At 39.7% G+C, this 14,354-nt stretch overlaps 1 protein-coding gene across 15 annotated transcripts in view; it reads left to right on the top strand.

Moving 5' to 3' along the window:
* LOC309606953 (uncharacterized protein) overlaps nt 1–14,354 on the top strand; it is a 431,574-nt gene that overhangs the window by 182,304 nt on the left and 234,916 nt on the right. The window contains exon 5 of one of the 15 annotated variants that reach the window (XR_014232140.1): nt 9,227–9,517. The exons of 12 other annotated variants lie outside the window; for them this stretch is intronic. The gene's annotated coding sequence lies outside the window, so the exon portion shown is untranslated. 2 more of the 15 variants (XR_014232141.1, XR_014232142.1) reach the window with 2 other exon arrangements.

Here is a 14,354-nt window from a genome sequence, read left to right as displayed (position 1 = left end):
ATGTAATTCTCACTCCCACCCCAAACTTGCTGCATTAAATTCTGGGTAGATCCCAGCGATCTTTATTTTAATGAGCCCTCAGGTGACTCATATGTACACCAAAATTTTGAAAATATTGAGAACATCACCAGTATAACTGTATCTTCTTCCAAATTCAGTAGAGCAGGAGTAAGTATTACACCCCAAAGTTTGCTGTGCAAAAATATTGGGTTGGCCAAAAAGTGTCTTTGGCTTTTAAGTAAAAAGACACTTTTTTTCATTTTCACCAAGGACTTTATTATTTTTTTAATATTATTTATTTATTTTATTTATTTTTGGCTGCATTTGGTCTTAGTTGCGGTACGCGGGATCTTCGTTCAGGCATGCAGGATCCTTCTGTTGTGGCATGTGGGCTTCTCTCTAGTTGTGGTGTGCGGGTTTTCTCTGTCTAGTTGACGTGTGTGAGCTCAGTAGTTGTGGTGCATGGGCTTAGTCGCCCCGCAGCATGTGGGATCTCAGTTCCCCGAGCAGGGATCCAACCCACGTCACCTGCATTGTAAGGCGGATTCTTTACCACTGGACCACCAGGGAAGTCCTACACCAAGAACTTTATCGAAAAACGTATTCATTTTTTGTTCCACTACCTTCTGCCATTTTTCAGGCAATTGAATAATTCCATCTTCCCAAAACTTTTTATCTTTTTGAGCAAAGAACTGTTCCAGGTGCCTTTTACAGTCTTCCAGGGAATGGAAATTTTTTCCATTAAGAGAATTTTGAAAAGACCAAAATAAATGGAAATCCGAAGTTGCAATGTCTGGTGAATATGGCAGATGAATCAGAACTTCCCAGCCAAGCTGTAACAGTTTTTGCCTGGTCATCAAAGAAACATGCAGTCTTGCGTTATCCTAACGGAAGATTATGTGTTTTTTGTTGACTAATTCTGACGCTTTTTGTTGAGTGATGCTTTCAGTTGCTCTAATTGGGAGCAGTGCTTGTTGGAATTAATCGTTTGGTTTTCCAGAAGGAGCTCATAACAGAGGACTCCCTTCCAATCCCACCATATACACAACATCACCTTCTTTGGATGAAGACCGGCTTTTGGTGTGGTTGGTGGTGGTTCATTTTGCTTGCCCCACGATCTCTTCCGTTCCACATTATTGTACAGTATCCACTTTTCATCGCCCGTCACAATTTATTTCAAAAAAGGAATGTTTTCATTACGTTTAAGTAGAGAATCACATGCGGAAATACAGTCAAGGTTTTTTTTGCTTAACTTATGTGGATTCCAAACATCAAAGTGATTCACATAACCAAGCTAGTGCAAATGATTTTCAACGCTTGATTTGGATATTTTGAGTATGTCGGCTATCTCCCACATGGTATACCGCTGACCATTCTCAGTGAATGGCTCGATTTGATTGCTATCAACTTCAACTGGTCTACCCGACCGTGGAGCATTGTCCACTGAGAAAACTCCAGCAGAAAACTTTTGCAAACCACTTTTGACACGTTCGATTAGTCACAGCACCTTCTCCATATACTGCACAAATCCTTTTTTGCGTTTCAGTTACATTTTTACCTTTCTTGAAATAAGCATAATATGCCGAAAATGTTGCTTTCTCTCCTACCTACAATATTAAAGTGGCTATATAAAAATTCACCAATTTTGATAAGTCTTTTTTAAATGCACGCTGATATGACAGGTGTCACATAAAATCCAACAAAATTGTTTCAAATGAAGTTAAAAACACCTAGGTGCTACTAGAGCCATCTTACAGAAAAAACTGAACGAACCTTTTGGCCCACCCAATAATATGACACTATTTCTCTAAAATCAAGTTAAGTTTTACTCTGAACTACCGTTTATTCAGGTTAGAAGTAACTTCAATTTCAATAAGGATTAGGTTTGTTACGGGTAGTGGAGACCCAAAATAACAGTGGCCTAATCAATAAGTAGACTTTTAACCCTCCTACACTGTTGGTGGGAATGTAAATTGGCACAGTCACTATGGAGAACAGTATGGAAGTACCTCAAAAAACTAAAAATAGAACTACCATATGATCCATCAATCCCACTCCTGGGCATATATCCCGACAAAACTATAATTTGAAAAGATACATGAACCCCCATGCTCACAGTAGCACTATTTACAATAGCCAATACACGGAAACAACCTAAATGTCCACGGACAGATGAATGCATAAAGGAGATGTGGTACACATATATATAATGGAACACTACTCAGCCACAAAAAGAATGAAATAATGCCATTTTAAGCTACATTGATGGACCTAGAGATTATAATATTAAGCAAAGTCAGAAAAAGAAAAACAAATACCATATGATATCAGTTACGTGGGGAATCTAAAATATGACACAAATGGGGAGTCGAGATGGCAGCATGGGAAGATGTGGAATTCGCATCTCCCCACAACTAGGGTGCCTGCCGGACGCTGGTGGGGGACCTCGATGCCCAAGGAGACAGGAGGAACCCCAAGCGACTGCATAGGATGTGGGGGGACTGAGTGGGGAGGAGAAGTGGAGGCCTGACAGGACCAGTGCCACTGAGGGGTGGGGTTGGGATGGGGGAGGGGTTCCCATGCCTGGAGGGACCCTCAGGGGCTCAGATCGGGGGGAACATGCCTAGCATTTCCCCTGCCCAATCAGCCCGGGAAGCCCTCCTGGCTCTCAGGACAGGTCCTATGCACTCAGAGGCCCACTCCGGGCCACACTGGTCCTGGGGGCATAGGACGCAGGCCAGGGGAGAACAGGAGAGGGAGATGGGAGGGGCCCTCCAGGACCAGAGGAGCAGGAGAGGAGCGGAGGGCATTTGCCCCGCCCACTCGGGCTGGGGAAGCCTGCTGGGCTCCCAGGCCGGGTCCCCTGCCCTCCGAGACCAGAGGCAGCCTGGGCCCCTTCTGTTGAGTTGAGCCTAAGCCCTCCCCCCAACCCCCCACCAGGGCCTTTTCCAGCTCTGTGGATAATAAGCATAGGCCTTGCCCACTGCCTAAACCTGGCCCCTGCCTAAGCCCCGCCTCCCACATCCAAGGCCTTTTCTGCCTTTTTTTTTTTTTCCTCATTTTTACTATTGTGATTCTGTTTTACCTTCTGGTTGTTGTTTCATCTATATTTTTATATTTATATTCTTTCTAACATATGTTAATTTCCTAGTCTAATTTTATTTTTTACTCTTTATTGTTCTGCTTTCTTTCTTTTTTTTTTTTTTTGGCCACCCCACGCAGATTGTGGGATCTTGGTTCAGGAGCCAGGGGTTGAGCCAAAGTCCAGCGGTGGGAGCTCCGAGTCCGAACCACTGGACTAACAGGGATAATCAAGGGATCAATCCAAGAAGATATAACAACTATAAATGTTTATGCACCCAACATAGGAACACCTCAAAACATAAGGCAAATGCTAACAACCAAGAAAGGGGAAATCAACAGTAACACAATAATAGCGCGGGACTTTAACACCCCACTTACACCAATGGACAGATCATCCAGACAGAAAATTAATAAGGAAACACAGCTTTAAATGACACAATAGACCAGACAGATTTAATTGATATTTATAGGACATTCCACCCAAAAGTGGCAGAATACACTTTCTTCTCAAGTGCACACAGAACATTCTCCAGGACAGATCACATCTTTGGTCACAAATCAAGCCTCGGAAAATTTAAGAAAACTGAAATCGTATCAAGCATCTTTTCTGACCACAATGTTATTAGACTGGAAATCAATTACAGGAAAAAAACTGTAAAAACCACAAATACATGGAGGCTAAACAGTGCTCTACTAAATAACCAAGAGATCACTGAAGAAATCAAAGAAGAAATAAAAAAATACATAGAAAAAAATGACAATGAAAACATGATGACCCAAAACCTATGGGATGCAGCAAAAGCAGTTCTAAGAGGGAAGTCTATAGCAATTCAATCTTACCTCAAGAAACAAATAAAATCTCAAATAAACAATCTAACCCTACACCTAAAGCAACTAGAGAAAGAAGAACAAAGAAAACCCAAGTCAGTAGAAGGAAAGAAATCATAAAGATCAGAGCAGAAATAAATGAAATAGAAACAAAGAAAACAACAGCAAAGATCAATAAAACTAAAAGCTGGTTCTTTGAGAAGATAAACAAAATTGATAAACCATTAGCCAGACTCATCAAGAAAAAAAGGGAGAGGATGCAAATCAATAAAATTAGATACAAAAAAGGAGAAATCACAACTGACACTGCAGAAATACAAAGGATTGTAAGAGACTACTACAAACAACTACATGCCAATAAAATGGACAACCATGAAGAAATGGACAAATTCTTGGAAAGGTACAATTTTCCAAGACTGAACCAGGAAGAATTAGAAAATATAAACAGACCTATCACAATGAATGAAATTGAAACTGTAATCAAAAATTTTCCAACAAACAAAAGTCCAGGACCAGATGGCTTCACAGGCGAATTCTATCAAACATTTAGAGAAGTGCTAAAACCGATCCTTCTCAAACTCTTCCAGAAAACTGCAGAGGGAGGAACACTCCCAAATTCGTTCTACGAAGCCACCATCACCCTGATACCAAAACCAGAAAAAGATATCACAAAAAAGAAAATTATAGACCAATATCACTGATGAACATAGATGCAAAAATCCTGAACAAAATACTAGCAAACGGAATCCAACAACCTATTAAAAGGATCATACACCATGATCAAGTGGGATTTATCCCAGGAAGGCAAGGATTCTTCAATATACACAAATCAATCAATGTGATACACCATAGTAACAAATTAAGGAATAAAAACCATATGATCACCTCAATAGATGCAGAAAGAGCTTTTGACAAAATTCAACAACCATTTATGATAAAAACTCTCCAGAAAATGGGCACAGAAGAAACCTAGCGCAACATAATAAAGGTCATATATGAAAAACCCACAGTAAACATCATTCTCAATGGTGAAAAACTGAAAGCATTTCCACTAAGATCAGAAACAAGACAAGGATGTCCACTCTCGCCACCCTTATTCAACACAGTTTTGGAAGTCCTAGCCATGGCAATCAGAGAAGGAAAAGAAATAAAAGGAATACAAATTGGAAAAGAAAAAGTAGAGCTGTCACTGTTTGCAGATGACATGATACTATACATAGAAAATCCTAAAGATGTCACCAGAAAGCTACTAGAACTAATCAATGAATTTGATAAGGTTGCAGGATACAAAATTAATGCACAGAAATCTCTGGCATTCCTATACACTAACAATGAAAAATCAGAAAGAGAAATTAAGGAAACACTCCCATTTACCATCACAACAACCAATAGGAATAAACCTACCTAAGGAGGCAAAAGACTTGAACTCAGAAAACTATAAATCACTGATGAAAGAAATCAAAGATGACACAAACAGATGGAGAGATATACCATGTTCTTGGACTGGAAGAGTCAATATTGTGAAAATGACTATACTACCCAAAGCAATCTACATATTCAATACGATGCCTATCAAACCAACAATGGCATTCTTCACAGAATTAGAACAAAAAATTTTACAATTTGTATGGAATTGTAAATTCCATACAATTTGAAATTAAATTACAATTTGAATTCCATACAATTTGTATGGAAACACAAAACAACCTGAATAGCCAAAGCAATCTTGAGAAAGAAAAACGGAGCTGGAGGAATCAGGCTCCCGGACTTCAGACTATACTACAAAGCTACAGTAATCAAGAGAGTATGGTACTGGCACAAAAACAGAAATATAGATCAATGGTACAGGATAGAAAGCCCAGAGATAACCCACGCCATATGGTCAGTTAATTTACAACAAAGGAGGCAAGAACATACAGTGGAGAAAAGGCAGCCTCTTCAATAAGCGGTGCTGGGAAAACTGGACAGCTACATGTAAAAGAATGAAATTAGAACGCTTCCTAACACCATACACAAAAATAAACTCAAAATGGATTAAAGACCTAAATTTAAGACCGGATACCATAAAACTCTTAGAGGAAAACACAGTAAAAACACTCTTTGACATAAACCACAGCAAGATCTTTTCTGACCCACCTCCTAGAGTAATGAAAATAAAAACAGAAATAAACAAATGGGACCTAATGAAACTTAAAAGCTTTTGCACAGCAAAGGAAACCATGAACAAGACAAAAAGACAACCCTCAGAATGGGAGAAAATATTTGCAAACGAAGCAACTGACAAAGGATTAATCTCCAAAATATACAAGCAGCTCATGCAGCTCAGTATCAAAAAAACAAACAACCCAATTAAAAAATGGGCGGAAGACCTAAATAGACATTTCACAAAGAAGACATACAGATGGCCAAAAGGCACATGAAAAGATGCTCAACATCAGTAATTATTAGAGAAATTCAAATCAAAGCAACAATGAGGTATCACCTCACACTGGTGCGAATGGTCATTGTCAAAAAATCTAGAAACAATAAATGCTGCAGAGGGTGTAGTGAAAAGGGAACCCTCTTGCACTGTTGGTGGGAATGTAAATTGATACAGCCACTATGGAGAACAGTATGGAGGTTTCTTAAAAAACTAAAAATAGAACTACATATGACCCTGCAATCCCACTACTGGGCAAATATCCTGAGAAAACCATAATTCAAAAAGAGTCATGTACCACAATGTTCATTGCAGCTCTATTTACAATAGCCAGAACATGAAAGCAACCTAAGTGTCCATCGACAGATGAATGGATAAAGAAGATATGGCACATATATACAATGGAATATTACTCAGCCATAAAAAGAAATGAAATTGAGTTATTTGTAGTGAGGTGGATGGACCTAGAGTCTGTCATACAGAGTGAAGTAAGTCAAGAGAAAAACAAATACCATATGCTAACGCATACATATGGAACCTAAAAAAAACTGGTACTGATGAACCTAGTGACAGGGCAGGAATAAAGATGCAGACGTAGAGAATGGACTTGAGGACACGGGGATAGGGAAGGGTAAGCTGGGATGAAGTGAGAGAGTGGCATGGACATATATACACTACCAAATGTAAAACAGATAGCTAGTGGGAAGCAGCAGCATAGCACAGGGAGATCAGCTCAGTGCTTTGTGACCACCTAGAGGGGTGGGATAGGGAGGGTGGGAAGGAGACCCAAGAGGGAGGGGATAATGGGGATATATGTATTCCTATGGCTGATTTACTTTGTTGTATAACAGAAATTAACACAGCATTGTGAAGCAATTATACTCCAATAAAAATGTATTTAAAAAAATAAAATATGACACAAATGAACTTATCTACAAAACAGAAACAGACTCACAGACATAAAGAACAGATTTTTGGTTGCCAAGGGGTTGGGGGAGGGTTGGATTGGGAGTTGGGGATTAGCAGATGCAAACTATTATATATAGAATGGATAAACAACAACGTCCTATTGTATAGCACAGGGAACTCTATTCAGTACCCTGTAAGAAACCATAATGGAAAACAATGTGAAAAAGAATATATATATATACATATATGTATAACTGAATCACTTTGCTATACACCAGAAACTAACACAGCATTGTAAGTCAACTATAGTTCAATTAAAAAATATATAAGCACACTTTTGACAATAAAAGCCAAGCAGCAAGGGTTCTCTTGAGGTGAGTTCTGCTTTCTGCCCTACAATCCAAACCCTCTGAAACAAGAGGACACAGAGGCCTGCCTACTTTTTTTCATAGAGTAAGAAAAACTCAAGGAGGACCCCCAACCAGACTCCAGTATACTGTTCTCCCGTATCAACAACGGTATTTAATCATCCACTGCAGTAATCCTGGAGCCAGACCAACCCAGAACGTTTGAGGCCCACTCTGAATATCTTGGAGTTGCTTATGCAACAGATCGTTTATTTTTTTCCCCACCTTTAACCATTAACTGCTGAAGTCTTTAAAACTCCATAGGTTTTGGAGCCCAAATTATTTTCTTATCCTAATTGGTCTGTCTAGGATTTTTTCATTTGTCATAGACTTATTTTCTTGGTGCATTTCCTTATAATTAGAACCCTCAAGCAAAAAAGGTGGGTGGAAGCACATTTTATAAACTTATTCTCATGCCTTTAGTATTGAAGTAAATTTCTAATTGAAAAATTAGTCTCCAGGGGGCACTAATTAGATCTTGAGACTGATGCTTTGTGCAAATTTAGTTTCTTTCCAGTCTGTCCTATTTCTATAGGTTCCCTTTTTCACTGTTTCCAGCTTATAGCTAAAGGATTCCATATTTCCACTGGTCTGGGCGACTGGCAACAATGTTTATATAGTGATTTTTTAAAAATGTAAGCGAAATCATTGGCAACTTCAGAATGACTTATCATACATTTCCCAATGTCTACTACTGTGTGTAATGAATATTCAACATTTTTAGTGTATTAGATAATCGATTATATATTTGTTATATATTCATGAAGTTGTAAAGTTTTCAAAAAGATATATTCAGAGACCAAATTTGATTTACTCCTGTTTATGTTTCCCAGGATCATCTCTCTTCCATTACATGAATCTCCACCTTTTGTTTCAGAGTAAAAGAAAATCCAGAAAATAGAATTTAGATATATTAATATTTGAAGCTGATTTTCCTTCTATCCCTGCTTACTTCTCTAACAAAAATTTCCAGGAAAAAGGGAAGTCGTATCAAATCAAATATTATATCACTTACATTAATTTTATAGGAATAACTTGTTATGCAAATTGGATATCAAACTCATTCTTTATTTCTGCTTATGTTCATACTCTACTATACCTTTCCCTCATTTTTCTTGCTTAAGTTTAAAGAAGAATAAAGTTACTGCAATTCTACTCAAAGACATCCACTTTTGAATTTTTTAGTTTAGTTCCTTCTCATATCAAAGAAAGATATCATTTTAGAAACATTGCCTTTATTTTTTAATATCTGCATGTATTTTGCTTATATCCATATAAATTCTTTTTCCCATTTATAGAGCAATATATACTGCTTTTCACAAATGCAAACCAACTAAAGTGTATAAGGAAAAAAGTGGGCTGTGTTTGGTTGCCAAATCTTTGGACCTGTTTGCCTACCAATCTCGGAAATTTGCATGGCTTTTGTAACTACTGGTTGGCTTTTAGTGAAACTTTTCTGTCAAATTACTGGGAGGGCAGGTAATCCTCCAGGGCTTCCAGGTAAATTTGGATGGATCTTTTATGCATGTCGGGATAACATTTAAAATGTATGTTGTTCTGCAACATCTTCTCCTAACAGGTAGTGTCAAAACTTACTCCTCTGGGCTTCCCTGGTGGCGCAGTGGTTGAGAATCTGCCTGCTAATGCAGGGGACACGGGTTCGAGCCCTGGTCTGGGAGGATCCCACATGCCGCGGAGCGACTGGGCCCGTGAGCCACAACTGCTGAGCCTGCGCGTCTGGAGCCTGTGCCCCGCAACGGGAGGGGCCGCGATAGTGAGAGGCCCGCGCACCGCGATGAAGAGCGGCCCCCGCACCGCGATGAAGAGTGGCCCCCACTTGCCGCAACTAGAGAAAGCCCTCACACGAAAACTAAGAGACCCAACACAGTCATAAATAAATAAATAAATAAATAAATAAAAAAGAAAGAAAATGGTATTAAAAAACTTACTCCTCTGGCTTTGACAGAGCGAATTTTAACAAAGCAGCCTAGTAACTAGTGTGAGATTTAAATTTTTATGTTTTAAAGTTTTTCTATTTAACAAGATACGCTGGACAATTTTTTTTTTTTAAGTGTGAAGTCAAGAAAAGGCACATGCGGTTTTTCACATGAGGAGCAGAAAATCCATATGAATCCAGCATACTCATCACCTATATCCTCACCCACTAAGGATTAGGTGAACCTTGTGTATACAAATTAAATCAAGAAAATGTAAACTCTGTATCTCTCAATTTTTTGAACTTTGCATTTTGCCTGGTCTTTCGTTTTGTACCAACCAGGCAGAGTCACAGTGGTAGCGAGATGGAATTTCCTTCTGTGATGTCTTTGATTCACTCAAACCAGAATCTATTAGCTCTTCTCTCCTGATTGGAAGAAGATGAATTCTGAAGAGATGGGGATCATGAATGCAGAAGATTTATACTTCTGATTAGACCCTGACAGCTGCTCAGCTTGCTTCAGAAATTGAAGGGAAAGGTTTATGGGGAAAAAAGCAGAGAGGGTGAGAGGGAGGGGATGAATAGCTATATCACGTACGTTTAGCCCCAGAATATATTATATGGCACACTTGATTTCACCTCTCTCCTGCCCTTGACAGACACTGCTAATCATTCAGGTCACATTTCTCACTGAGCTTGGATACAGCCTCAGAATCTTTTTTTTTGGCATAGCCCTCTGGGCAGCTGCTACAAATCTATCTGGCTTAGCTTAGGAGATTGATTTACTGAGTGCAGTATTTATTCATTTATTCAACATTTATTGAACATCTAAACTGCGCCAGGCATGTTAAAGGCATTCAGGAGCAAGACATGCAACTTAACGTTGTAATGAAATGAAAATTTTTTATTGCCTTTTCCAGCCCCACACATTTGCTCAGCATGTAGTAGGTGCTCAATAAATTTCCTTTGTCACATTGCCGTGAATTGGCTTGTGAAGAGCATTCTGGCATCAGCTGACCCTGCTGACAAGTGGAGTGTGGCTATGGTTCTCCCTCAAATAATGAGAACATTTGTTCCACCACAGTTAACTTCCTGCTTAAGGTCTATTAAAAACAAACTGACCCTCAAGATTAGTTCTCCACTGGATATATTTCGAGGGGCAGGGGTAGATATCCAAGAGAAGAATCATACACGGAAACTCACCTCATCCCTTAAATCTGACCTCTGAAAGTCTTTTAGATCTGCTGATTAGATTCTTGCTAGAACACAATATCAGACTCCATCCTCAAAGGAAATAAATTAAGCTGCACCCCACGAGGACAAATGGTTGACATTGTGCTCTTGCGAGCATCTTGTGTGCAGCTGTGAACAGCTGTGTTAGCGCCAGTTAAACTGTGATAGCATCGCTGGGGGGAGAGATAAAGGGCATTCATTCACAAAGCGCTATTCAAAGGGTCTCACAGGTGTGTTCTAAGGATTGGTTTTCTGCTATCTCCTTTCTATCTAAAATTTATCCTGAATTTAGATGATTGGGTAATATAATTCTGTCAGAATTATAGCTCTACTCTCTCCAGGGGTGGTGTTTTTGGAATACATGCTGTGGCATTCATAAACAAATATGAAATAGGGAAAAGCATCCCCCACTTGACAAAAGAGGATTAGCTTCTGACTCTCTGGAGTGATTCTTTGACCATTTATTCATTTCCTTATGAATAAGCCTCAGTTTTCCCCCCTCTGATAGAGGAAAGCACAGTATGTGCCAAAGAGACTGGCTCTTTTAAAGAACAGCTTTATTTATCACCCTTATTTACAATTTTACTCCCCTAAAAGGAGCCTTCAGCTGTTCAGCCATTGACTACAAATGGCCAGCTCTTTTGGTGAACAAGGATGGGGTCAGATGCTAACTGCTGGTGAAGGGGACAAAATGAGGTGAGAAAAGGGCATCCTGTAAAAAAAAGAGAATGAAATGGCATTTAGACGTTTGTTTTAAACAGTCTGCAGTTTGCTGCTTGAAGGGAAAATTGTGTATATGAGATGCTCTCTTAAGAAATGGAGTCAGGAGATAAAGCAGTAAAATTAAAATTGGATAGAAATCCTAGGTCAGTGTTAGCAAATGCTGGCCCCGTTCATGGGCCACCTCCTTGGAATCAGTCGCCTAGTAAACTTGTTAAAGCTGCAGGTTCCCTGGCTTCACTTCTGGCTGCAGAATCACTGGAAAGAGTGCCTGGGGTTTTCTAACAGGCTACCCCAGATGAGCCTAGAGTATACAGCTAGATTTGAGAATTACTGCTAGATCCCAGGCTAAACAAACAAATGAACAAACAAATAAGCACAAATAGATGAAATATTTAAGAGGAAAAAACTCCAAACAGAACCAGAATAAAAAGAAACGGCAGGGCTGACCCTCTGTCTGGAGCCAAACCAATATAATAGTTTATAAACAATACCTAGTTATTAATTGAAGACTTACTACATATCCAGTGCTAATCTAAATGCTTTCTATTTCTTACTTTTTAAAATCTTTAAATTGTAAGGAAGTTTATGAAAGAGGGAGGGTCCACGAAGCAGTCTACACACATGAGACACAGCATTTTTAAGGCACTCGGAGAAGATCGCCCAGCAGGTAGGCGGCTGAGCCAGGGTTCAAACTCAGGCAGCCTGGCTCCAGAACATGTGTGCCAAACCACAACCAGATACTGTTTTTCCTGTGTAAATGCAGGCCCTGGGGAAACAATGTTGAATAAGGCAGTGTCTTCCCTTAAGGACGTCGTAGAAATTTGTGATGTCATGTAGCAAGTGCAGTGTGTAAAGTGCAAAGAGAAACTTAGAGGTCCTTGCAGGATCACAGAGGACCAGGTATGAGGAGTGGGTTTCTGGAGGTGGTGACACCTGAGCTGAAATCCTAAAGGATGAGTAAGAATGAGCCACAGTAAGCTTGGAAGAGAGTTCTAGGAGGAGCAGATGCCATGAGCAAAGTCTCAGAGAAAAGATACAGCAGTTCCAGACTTCTTTCACAGCACTGTTGACCAGAAGAGTGAATGATACAAGGTGGCAAGAATGATATCTGTCTAATCAATTACTATTACTATGATTATTTAATAATAGATTTATTATTTATTTAATAATCATTATTTATTATTTAGTTATTTAAATGTTAACAACTATCACAGGAGTTTTTAATAACTGACATAAATGGTAATTGTGGCATACCATAACCTATTGCTGGGTAATAAATTATCCCAAAACTTAGTGACTTGAAATGACCACCCTCTATGGTGCTCCTGGAGTCTATGAATTGGGAATTCTGACAGGGTACAGGTAGGATGGCTTGAGTCAGCTGCCTCATGTCTGGGGCCTCAGCTGGAGGTGACTTGAACATCTGGGGCCATGAACAGCTGAGGCTGGAGGGTCTACTTCCCAGAGGGATGGTCTAGCAGCTCAGTGAGGGTGAGTGGAAGGATGGATTTAGATGGGACTGTTGGCCAGAGCACCTCCACATGGCCTCCTCAACATGGTGGTCTCAGGGAAGTGTGACTTCTTCCAAGGTGGGTCAGGGTTCTAGTAAACAAGGAAGAGCTGATGTCTTTTTGACCTAGCTTTGGAAGTGTCACCTCCACTGGACTCTGTGTTAAAGCAGTCGTAAGGACATGTTGGTTCAAGAGAAAGGGACATAACTCCACCTTTGAGGAGTGTCAAAGAATCTGGAGCCAAGTGTTAATATCATCACAGACAGTTCACATTTACTGAGTGCTTCCTATGTTCTAGGCTCTGTCCTAAATGCTTCATCAGGAACATCTCACTTTTTATCACAATGGTATGAAATATGTGCTATGTAAATATGTAAACCCCAGTTTACAGATAAGGGATCACAGGCTTCAAGAGGATGTGTGACTTGTCCAAGGTCACCAGTAAGTGGCCACCCTGGGAACTGAACCCAAATTTGTAGGATTTAAAAGCCTAGGCGTTATCATCTTGGTATTCTTCTTTCTAACTCAACCCTGACTTCTGATCCGTGTGCAGAGTAGGTTCATTCTAAGTGTTTGTGGAAAGGAAGAAAGTCACAGCACCTATGTATCTAAGGGGATGCAAGTAGGGACTTTGGGGAGCAACATCGTGCTCTGCAACTACTACACTCTCTTTTGCTCTTGTCAGAAGTAGAGTCCTCAGGAAACAATGGTTGTGTGGACCTCAGGCCTGGCATCTACATTTCTCATGTAATTGCTCGAATAATTCTCTCCTGGTGGCCTCATCTCCAGAGACCCGGTGCCTGCATCCCGAAATCAAGGAAATGGGACACATTGTCTTTGGAAAATGCTTGAGTCAAAGTTCTCACAGACTCAGGAAGAATAACACAATTTGGGAGCATTCATTCCCGGGAAAACAGACAAATATCTTTTGACTAATTTTTACAGGTTATACCTACCAGAGGAGTAATCAATGATATTTATACTCAATTTTATGTTCACGTATCCACTCATCCAAAAAACACACATGCCAAACACGATGCTGGATTATGAAGATACTATGGCAGACAAGAGAGAGATGGTCTCTTCCATCAAAGAGTTTGTAGTCTGGTGAGGAAGACACAGTGAAACTAAGTAGGTAAATCTCCAAATAAATAATTGCTAATTCTCAAAAGTGCTTTGAAGGAAGTTAATTAGGAGATAAGATAAAAATCAAACCTAAGAGTAAGGTGGGAAATCTTGTTTATATGTATGCTGGTTGGGTTGGGCCTCTCTAGAAACATGGTATTTAAGTTGAAACCCAAAGA

The sequence above is a fragment of the Balaenoptera borealis genome (genome assembly GCF_965194805.1).
Source record: "Balaenoptera borealis genome assembly, chromosome: 12".
Classification (NCBI taxonomy): Eukaryota; Metazoa; Chordata; class Mammalia; order Artiodactyla; family Balaenopteridae; genus Balaenoptera; species Balaenoptera borealis.
The sequence above is the reverse complement of the archived record's forward strand: the minus strand, read 5'-3'. Positions and strand labels throughout refer to the sequence as shown.